Here is a 10,534-nt window from a genome sequence, read left to right as displayed (position 1 = left end):
GGATGTAACAACCCACTATTCCTAGGTGGGAATTTAATGGCCTGTTAGGTTGACATAACCACATAGAGTGTCTAGCTGCTGGAAAGAAGGACTTTAGCATCTCAGTGGTTCTTAAGAGACTCATCTCCCAGAGAAGGCAGACACACAAAATGTATCAGAGTCTGAGTTTAAAATACGATATAATTTTGTAAATTGTATTATCCAGACTTATCATGCATGTATCAGCTTTGAATTTAATCTCGGCATTAGCTGACTATTCCCCAGAGACGTACCTTGCCAAGAAGATGTACTTTCATTACTTTCCCATTTGATTTTTATAATACTAATCCCAAGGCAAGCCTAAAAAAGCAGAACAGTGATTAAATCCCCATCTGGTTTTGCAGAAAGTTTGTGGAGGTTGGAAAAGGGCTTAGGAAAGGATAATTTACAACAGATACATAGCTTTCAGATCAGATTTAGTAACATGACCAGCCTTAGGGAAACAGGACAGGCCTTGCTACTGAAATCCTTGCAGATTTATTGCTGTATTCATGACCTTAAAATTGGCATGAGATGCTGCCTCTTGCCATCAGCTGCTCAAGATGCCGATGCTCTGCCCTCAGCAGGAAACTGGCACCAGAGGGGTGAGCAGGCTCCTACAATGTGCTGTGCCTCATGTGGCAGATGAACCATTTCCATTTGGTAGTTATGGTGGGGCTTTTTGTTTGGTTTTTTTGTTTGTTCATTTTCTTGTCTTTTTATTGTTTGTTTTGTTTTGTTTCCTGGCACCTGATAGATGAGTTGGCTTTTGTAATCTTCTGCATCCTGTGATCACTTGCTGTCTTGTTTTGTTTCCTGTTGTTGGCTTTTGTAATCTTCTGCATCCTGTGATCACTCGCTGTCTTACTGAACTGGTAACAACACAGGACTTGGGAATGCATGGGGGAAGAAAGGGGTACATAGTACCTTGCCTGCCATTTCCCTTTTCATCTGCCTGCTCATGTTCAGAAGTGACTACAGCAGAAAGAAGTGTGTGAGGAGTGGCCTCAGCCAAATACACTTGGCTCATGGAGACTCAGAGGCAATTGCTGTCACAGACAAGGTCTAGTGCAGACCTAAATTAAAAAAAAATCAGGAATTTTAGGTAAAAAGAACATAAACTCTGGTTTCTTTTGCTTCATTCCCCATCTCTTTGCAAGCTGCTGTGCTCACCTTTATGAGAAGTGTCTGCAATGAGACATGACAGTGAGAGTATTGGAAGGGTGCTCAAGAATAGTCTGAAATAGCGTTTTTGCTTGCCTGAAGCATGCCTGTGATTGCCAAGTCATGCTCACACACTAATACTAACAAGAGCCTTGTTACTGAGAGGGCAGGCTGATAGCCTTGGCACAAGAAGCTGTTCCTTCAGCTGCAAATCCAGTCCAGCTCACAAACAGGCTTTGGCTCCATCCTGGAGAAGCAATGCTGGGTCCCTCCCCTGTGGACTGTTACCAGAAGACTGGTAAGAGCATAAACAAGGGAAATTATCTCCTTCTCAAAATCAGCAATTTCACCCTTGAAGAAGAGACAGTTCACCTTTAACAAAGCTAAATTATATAAAGGTAAATTAAACTATAGTTTCATTTGAACAGTTTTGTGAAACTGTAGGACTGGGACAGCCCTCTGCCAGGAGAAAGCTCCTGCTGATGAACCACACCACTGGAGGGGCCAAAGCCCACAAACCCAGCTTTAGAGAGCGAGTGCCAGACACCAGGTTACTCTAAGTAGTCTGATGTCCACAATGCACAAATCACACGCACAAACTGCAGCATTAAATGAAAGCTCTACTGTGCTTCAAGAATGCATTACATTTAAAAGGTAGAGGTAAATAGGTGGTGAATTGGAATTAGATAAAGAAAACATTTAACAGTGGTTAAAAAATTGATAATGCAAGACTGTGTATGTTCTTGCAGAGGAAATACTTTCAGGGTTTTTAAGAACATATTTTTTTTTTTTTTTTTACATCCTAAAGTGTCAGCGGTCTTTTGGGCAAACACTCCATCAGACTGAAGTGAGGATTTATGTGGGGATAAAGCCTTAGGGGCAGAGTCCTGCCCAGTGTGAACTTGCACCTTTAGAGGAGGCTCCTTGCACCTTTTGGAGGATGGCTCTGCTTGTTTGAATGGATTTCTTCCTGCTAATACTCTGAATTACAGCTCTTGGTGCTGACAATATACATGACTCCAGCAAGCTCTCCACATATCTCTGTGCCAGCCTATCAACAGCATTTCTTGCCTTGGACTGACTCAAAGTTCTTCAACAACTTTAGAGAACAACTGGCAAACACCACATCTCCTATTGCAACAGAGGGAAAAACAGCAACAGATCAAGTGAGTAGGGGACAAACACCCAACTATTTCAGAATAAATGAAAAAAAACAGTTAGATTGGAAGAGTAGTCTCTTTTTGTTGTTGTCTTTGAAGTATTTCCCAAATGTGATTGTGATGAAGTTAAAGGTGATGAATTATACAAACTCATGTTGAGACACCAACACAAACACCCACCTGCAGAAATTGCAAAGGTTAAACATTCTAGACAATGATTTACTTTATTAATTCACCCTCATCATTCCAAACTAAACATTCAAAAATGGCCAACAGTTTTGCAAGAGAGTCTTTGTAAGGAAGGCACTGCCTGCAGATCCGTGCCAGGTCTGTACCCCCTGCAGCAGCCACATCCTCGGGGCAACTGCACCCCGTGATGCAGAGTCCTGCAAGGGCATGGATGGTCAAACTCACCTCAGGCACAATTTCATCTACAGCAGGGGAGTTATACTGCAATGTGAGTAGGCACACTTAAGCCCAAACACAGAATTTGAGCAGCTAATTTATGTTTCTATTAATTCTCAAATGAACAGGATGCATGTAAAAATGTTTAAATGTATGCTGCATAAATACCCATGGGAAACAGACACAAAAGTGCTCATGCTGTTTTTCTTTTTTCTTCATAGTATATTCAGAACCACAATGTTCCTGCAGCTGATTATGGTCTCTCCCACAGATTGGAGAGCTATAAGCCCATTTCAATCTACTTTCCTCGTCTTGACAAAAATCAGTTCACAAAAAAATGAGAAGTTCCTTGAGAAATATGCACAATATTTGGTGCAATAGTACTTCAAGGCAGAGGGGAAAACCTACAGGAATGCTATTTACCTGAAAACAAACACCTCCTCAATTAAAACTGAAAGTATTTGTGTTTCAAGGATTTATAAGAAGCAACTTAATAATAAGGCAATTTAGGAATATACAGAGGGGATAACAGCCTTCTATGGTTTTGGCATGCTCTGTGTTTTATACAAACATTTGCAAAACATCCAAATTTGATAAAGGGGAGAAGTATTAGAAAATAAAGATTGAAATATGTCTTTTCATTGTGCAGATTGCAATTCTATGCACAAAGTTATGATTTCCATAAATAAGGAGAGAATTATGAAGTTGTTAAGTTTGGGGAACATATTTTGTAAACCACTGAGTATATAAATAGTTGTATTAAAGTCTTTGCCAATCAAGTTGTCAAACTGAAATTCCTACAGTCAAAACTTGAGTTCTGTAATGACAGCATTTTTACAAGTTGGTAAGTATGGGATTCATCCAAAGCCTTCTGCAATCAGTGAACATTTTCATGGGCTTGAATAAGTACTTTAACAGGATATGCTCCATAATGCAAATGACACAGCATTCTCAACACCTATCTCTGCAAAACTGCTCAAAGCTTTATAATAAAAATGGATTATTTTCAGCTTAGAATTTTGCAGCATATTAAAAATTCAAAGTCTCATTTTGGCTCCAAATGCATATTTTTCAAGATAGTAGTTTTCAAAGCTTTCTGTATTTCATTTACCCACATGAAAAAAACCCAGCTAATGAGTAGAACAGAGAACCAAAAGTCATGAAATCCAGGTTGGGTTCAAATCTAAACATGATTTAGTGCAAAACAGTCAAAACAGTTCAGTGATGGAATTTCAAAGTGCCATAGGCATACTCTCCTCCAGCACTTGAAATGCAAAGATTTTCTACTAACAAAATCTGCAAAAAACCAATTAAACTTCTTTTTTCAATTATCTGCAACTCAGTAGAGAGCTTTGCAGAAGAAATAGCCTAGAAAGCATTCATAAATTTTCACAGAGTGGTATGGCTTTTGCAAATACCCACTAAAAAATAATATATACAAATCCCCCCATATGTTATAGAAGTGGAAATTTTAGGATGCCTTAAATCTTGCTTGTTCACACAGAATTACTATGCAGTGTGGGATGTGGACTTGACTATTAAAAAGTAACAGTTAGAATTGGCGATAAGGCCTCTTTCTCTCATAGAAGAAAGACAACTGGCATGAGGAAATAAATCCCACACCTGATGTGAAGGGCGAATGAGTGTGGGATGCAGAGGTTCCCTGCCTGCTCCATTTAGAGGCTGTTGAGCTCAAGGCCTGACCCAACACCAGAGCTCCCCAGAGAGAAGGAAGCTACTCCAGAGAAAAGAATCCTTTCACTGCTTCAGAGTCCAGGCTTGAGGTTTATGAAGGCTTGAAGGCTAAATGCAGCCTGGAGATTGTAGGGCTGATATAAGGATAAAAACATGCAATTTTCAGAGATCTATAATAAAAAAAGAAGTTTGTTCTATGTAATAACTGGACAATTTTCCAGGATGTCTTTCACAGTATTCTCTGTGTTTTAAGCCAACAAAGTATTCCTGGCTTGGTATTTTTGCACATTGCTCAGGAAAATTGCACACTGAGACATGAAACAGAATAGTAATTTAGTTTTTAGACTTACCAGACTTTCCAGAATACTTTCCCATTCTTGGTCCCTTTTGTCCATGGTTCACACCTGGCTTGTGAGAAGGAGGGAGGGTTTCAAGCATCACTCCTGAGCATGATTAATATTTAGTTCAGCTAACAAATCACTAGATTTACAGGAAACAAAGATTATTATCAAATCACACAATCTTAGAAGGGCTTTGGTTGAAAAGGACCTCAAAAATCATCTAGTTCCAAACTCTTTGACATGGGCAGGGACACCTTCCACTAGACCAGGTTACTCACAGCCCTATTTCACCCAGTCTTGGACATCTCCAGGGATGGGGAGCACACAATTTCTCTTGGCATCCTGTTCTAGTATCTCACCACCTTCACAGTGAAGAATTTCTCCCCAATATCTAATCTAACCTTCCCTATCTCAGCTTAATGCCAATTCCTCTTGTCCTATCACCTCATACCTTTGTCAAAGGTCCCTCTCCAGCTGCCTTGTAGCCCCTCAGGTACTGTAAGGTGCTGTAAGGTCTTCCTGGCACCCTCTCTTCTCCAGGCTGAACAGCCCCAACCCTCTCAGCCTGTCTTCATAGGAAAGGTGCTCCAGACTTGAGATCAGCTTAGTGGCCCTACTTTGGACTTGCTCCAACAGGTCAATGTCCTTGTCTTGGGACCCTCACACCTGGACAAAGTACTCCAGGGGCGGTCCCAAGATAAATCAAAATAAAAGTGCAGTGGGGGTATTTTATTTTCCTGATGTGAGGAAGTAGAAGGCCATGGTTCCCACTGAGGCAGAAATGAAGCTTTTATTCCACTTGGAGATGTTTAATAAGAGCAACTGCAGAAGTTAAAAGCTCATGCAGCACTCATGACAGTGGGAGAACCCTGTTCTCTCAGAGTGACTCAGGGTGTTCACCTGGAGGAGGAGAGGACCAGCCTCCTTCTGTCTGATTCAAACCACAGATTTAGGAACTCAAGGGTTACCAACACCAAAAATTAAGTCCTGCCTTCAGAAAGCCAATTCCACCCCCACCCCGCCCCCACCATTGGTAAATGCTCTGACCACCTGAGTGTTGAATGGGAACAGATGGAAAAGCACGACACCTTCCTCACTTTGTAAATAAAATATTTCTCCCCATAAAGCTCATTAGTTGAAATTAGCCATTAAATTTTATCAGCAATTGTGGATCAAATGGAAACCTCCAGCAGGGTCTGAATGCACAAGAGATAATTACTATAGGTTTGAATAGCTGCAAGCATGAAAAACCCTGTAGCTGTAGTTTATGGATTCTCGATTTATAAAATGTAATTTTTGACATACATTGTACATACATCTGTATTTCTTACTGCAAAAATCAGACACCTTTGCTACAAAAGTAAGTCAGTGGTGACATAAGCACTTACACTACCGACTAGATGTATTAGGGAAGGTCAGGAGCAGTTACAAAGTAGAACATTGCCCTAGAGTTACCTCGGTGTCCAGTTTCCTTCAGCCAAAGCCAGCCTGTGCCCTGCTTATGGGCAGTCTGGGAACCCCACCAACAAATCCACTGAAACAAAATCCAAATCCAAAAAACCTAAAAAAGGCAGAGAGATGGTGGGGTTTTTTTAATAATTATTTTCTTCAAAATAAATGGCTAGTATTTGACCTACTAATCCTATCAATTTGGTAACAAACCTACATTTCAAATTTATTTGCTCACCTCCACTTATCAATTTCTAGCAAAACCTGTTTGAAAAAGATTGAGAAATCATGAATGGAATACAGAGCCAAGATACTGGTGAGCTTCAGCTGTGATCTAGCCTTCACTGGCTGAGTGACACAAACAAGTGGCAATGACTTCAAAGTGAAAAACTGGGAAGCATTCAGAGCTGAAGGGAAGGGCTGAAGCTGGCTTGCTGCACTGCCAGACTCTGCTGCAGCCTCTCTGCTGGCTCAGCAAACAAGGTCTCCCACCAGCATTGATCAGGCTGGCTTAAAACCGGGTCCCTCTAGACAGACTTGAGACAGATACTGGTAAACTCTTCAGCTTTCTACATATTGCTGAAAAGGCTGGGATGTCATATGGTCCAAGACAAACCTTGGCTTCTTTTTCACTTCCTAAGTGGGGCTCATTTGCACAACTCTGACATTCAGTGCAGGAGAAACCCACTACTAACAGAAATTAGGTAAGCATGGGCTATAACAGGGTCAGTAGAGAAAAAAGCAAACATCCCCAAGGTAATTCAAATAATAAACTAGTGGCAACAAAAAGGAAGAGCAGATTGAGTTACAACGACTGATCTGAAGCTTGTGGGGTTATCCCTCAGGGATTTTTGTTCCAGGATATCTTCAATATGTAGTGTCTGTCTAGCTCCTCAAAAATGAGAGAACAGCACAGCAATTCTCTCCACTTCCCTCTGCCACCACCTCAAACCAATTGTTTTTAATCTGCCTTTCTTTTTCTTCTTAAGAGGCAGAGACACATTTACAAGTTGCACCCTAGAGACAGAAGTCATCATCCTTTTGCAGCAGCTTTATCTATGTGTTCTTCCTTAATATTAGAATCACTTTGATTTATGAAGATGTGCTGCAAATAGAGGATTGACATCGCATCTAGCTAGGATAAGGACAGACAAGCCAAATAACTCATGAGTGCAAGTGACAACTCAGCTCTAAAATGCCTGTTAAATTCCCTTAAGTTACCCAGTGTTTTGAGAAAATACAAAATAAAATCTGATACCTAGGGAAGAAAAAACAAAAAACCTAGAAAAAATGGTCACAAATAGCCAACAGGATGATTTTCTAATCTAGGAAAATTCAAAGTGAAAGCCTCTATTTCTTTATCATTCTACAATTACATATCTACTGTATTATGAATGACAGCAGATCTTGAACATGGTGAAAGGCAGCAGAACTATACAAAGAATACAGATTGTTGCTATAAGTAATGACAGGAGAAATTAATCAAGGATTGGTTGTGCTGCATGAAAGTAGCAATTTCATCTTCCCAGTACACCTACAAGTATGAAAATGTTAACTGAATGTATGATTAAGCATAGCAGCTGTGCTTATGTCACTTAGAATTAATAAGCCTTACTAATAAAGCCAGCAACAAATAAATTGAGAAGAAATTCAAGGGCAAAAGATAAAGCGAGACTACCTTTGCACCATAAAATAGAAAAGCCTTGATGCATTGAGGTGCCCTGAAGAGGGAAGAGAAACACAGAAAGGCCATTTTTTCTTTTGAACAATGATGTGAAAAATGATGCAAGCAATTATACCTTCAGATCCCCAGCTGCAGTGTACCCACTGCCAACAGTTACAGATGAAAACCATACACAACTACAGCTACAAGAGGATGTAAACAAAGAGATAAAAAAAATTCCTATACTATCACTTTCATGTCAAAACCCATTCCTAACATCTCCCGTGCTTTTGCTACATACCTACAGCAGTTTACACAAAAACAACCAGGGAATGAGGAACAGAAGACACAGCTGTTGTGCCTGCCTCAACACCTTTGATTATAAGATGGTGTTTTATGTTTAAAATCTGGTACATAAAATATCTGGAAAATAAAACAGTTTCTAAACTAATTTCATTGAGATTTCAGTTCTGTACCTGAGAGTTCTTGGCCAGCATTATAGACTGCTGAAGAAACTTCCCATTTTAAAATGAAGAATTAAGGGGTATCTAATTGTCAGTATAAGAAATACATTAAAATACCCCCCGTAAGGGTTTGAAACCCCTCACCAGTAGAAACTGGGCCAGCATGTACTGGGAGACAATCAACAGGAAGAAAGCAAACATCCCCCTGGTAATTCAAACACAGCTCGGTTGTAATACCACAGGAGATTTCAGCCCCTATCTGACAACTAACAAAGCAATGTAAACAATTATTAACTTGGAATCCTTTTCACATTTTGCAGTAATTTCCAGTAGCACAAGCTACTGGAAAGAGAGTTTTCACCTTCCAGCATGTGCCATTTGATGTAACAGCTTAATGCACTTTCAACGAATGTGCAGAAATATTATATTGAATAGATTCTGGATCCTAAAGCAAAACCACTCAAATCAAAATGCAATGAGCTTGTCTATATGCAATAGGAACAAATGTCTGTTTTTACTTTAAAACTTTCAATTCCAATGAATACTGATTGCTTTCAATATTTGGGAAACCTTTTCTTTCATGATAAAAATTGCCAGAAATGTTGGAATTTCAAAATAAAAGTTATGAAGAACACTTTATTGACATCAGTAAAATCAGACAACGCAATAAACGTACACAAGGGTGCATATAGGAAAATAAAAGACTTTAATTTTAGCTTTATCTAACACAGTTATTGAATTAAAGAAAATATTTTCAGCTCTTAAACTCTCTAAGATATTCTACTCTAGAAATATGTAACCTCATCATTTAAGGAAATAAAATTAGATTTCTGTAACTAAAAAGTGATTCCATTAAAATGCTAAGGAAGTAAATTTCTTCTATTCTGCTACTATGCTCATCTCTATTTTACACAGACCACATTTACCTGCTATGGTTAAATAAATTTTCTATTAATAAAGGTTAAAGAATTAATATGCATTTAATATAGAAAACATGTCTTGTGAGGGTGTTCAAGTATCTGAGCAAGATACTTTTCCATCTTGGAATCCAGACAGAGTTGGGAAAAGATCCCTCTTTAAAGTACTTGAGCAAGATGACAAAATTAAATGCCTTCTCTGCTCAGTGTGGCACATTACCACTAATCAAAGCCAACTATTAAAAGCCCCAAGCACTACACAGTCTTTGGAAACCAGCATTGTGAGGTTCATAAATTCACCAGAAGACAACCAAAACCAAGACCCACATATTTGAGTTTAAACCCTGTGGCTTTCAAAAATGGCTGTGCTTTAGCTACTTTATATCCTGCTGGATTAATTTTTCCAGAGGACAAAATACAGTTCTTGACTTCCACAGTACTGCTACTGACACAAAACAAATAGCAAAAAAAATTCATGTTCTAGCTCTCCACTAGAGCAGAGATTGAATGTACACTGAGTAAACTCACCCCTTGACAAGTTGTTTGAATTACATAATGTAGCCTCAGATAGTTCTGTTCTGGTAATGCCAGTGGAGGCTGGATTGTTATTATCCATAGTATGGCAACGGCCAGAGATCCTGGTGAGAACATAACTAAAGATTCTGTGAGAGCAGATTCATCTCTCCTGGTTAATAGAAACCATGTTATAGAGTTAAAGCAGCAAATAAACAAGAAGCCCTTAAATTAAACCTGAACACCATATATCTACAGAATCTAGAATGGCTCTCATGGGAAGAAAATACTACATCAAAAAGTAAAACTCTCACTCACTATAAGTGCCAAATCATTAAATTGATCCCAAAAAGAAAAATAGTAAATGAAACCTTGCTGTAGTAGAACACACAAGACATTAATGATATATCATTTCATTATGCATAAAGGTATTACTTAACTCCATTATTAACTCTAGTACTGCAGAAGAGTCCAGAACTGAACTTAGTTTGCCCAACTTATGTGAACTTTTCCCACCTTTCCAGAGTCTAATGAGCAACTGCTTCACCATATCATCAGAAAAAAATCTCTCCATCTTCCTTGACCTGTTGTGTTTTACATAAAGGCATTGGGGTTCAAATAATTAAGTGAGAATTTAATTAACAATTTGAAAGGTGCAGATCACTGGGGGCCATTTTTGCTCATTAATTTAACAACAAAACCTACTTCACTATTAATTAGAACACTTCTAACACAAGTGAAACAG

General features: G+C 39.0%; 1 long non-coding RNA gene across 1 annotated transcript; it reads right to left on the bottom strand.

The window, feature by feature from the left end:
- Positions 1–272: 272 nt before the first annotated feature.
- LOC120502094 lies at positions 273–6,341 on the bottom strand. Its single transcript, XR_005627448.1, has 3 exons — positions 6,239–6,341; positions 4,793–4,885; positions 273–339 (listed from the first exon to the last, which is right to left on the bottom strand). It is a non-coding gene; the product is annotated as an uncharacterized LOC120502094 (long non-coding RNA).
- Positions 6,342–10,534: the final 4,193 nt, after the last annotated feature.

Source organism: Passer montanus, unplaced genomic scaffold (assembly GCF_014805655.1).
Source record: "Passer montanus isolate IOZ18808 unplaced genomic scaffold, ASM1480565v1 scaffold21, whole genome shotgun sequence".
Lineage (NCBI taxonomy): Eukaryota > Metazoa > Chordata > Aves > Passeriformes > Passeridae > Passer > Passer montanus.
Note: the sequence above shows the minus strand (reverse complement) of the source record. Positions and strands in the feature narration are given on the sequence as shown.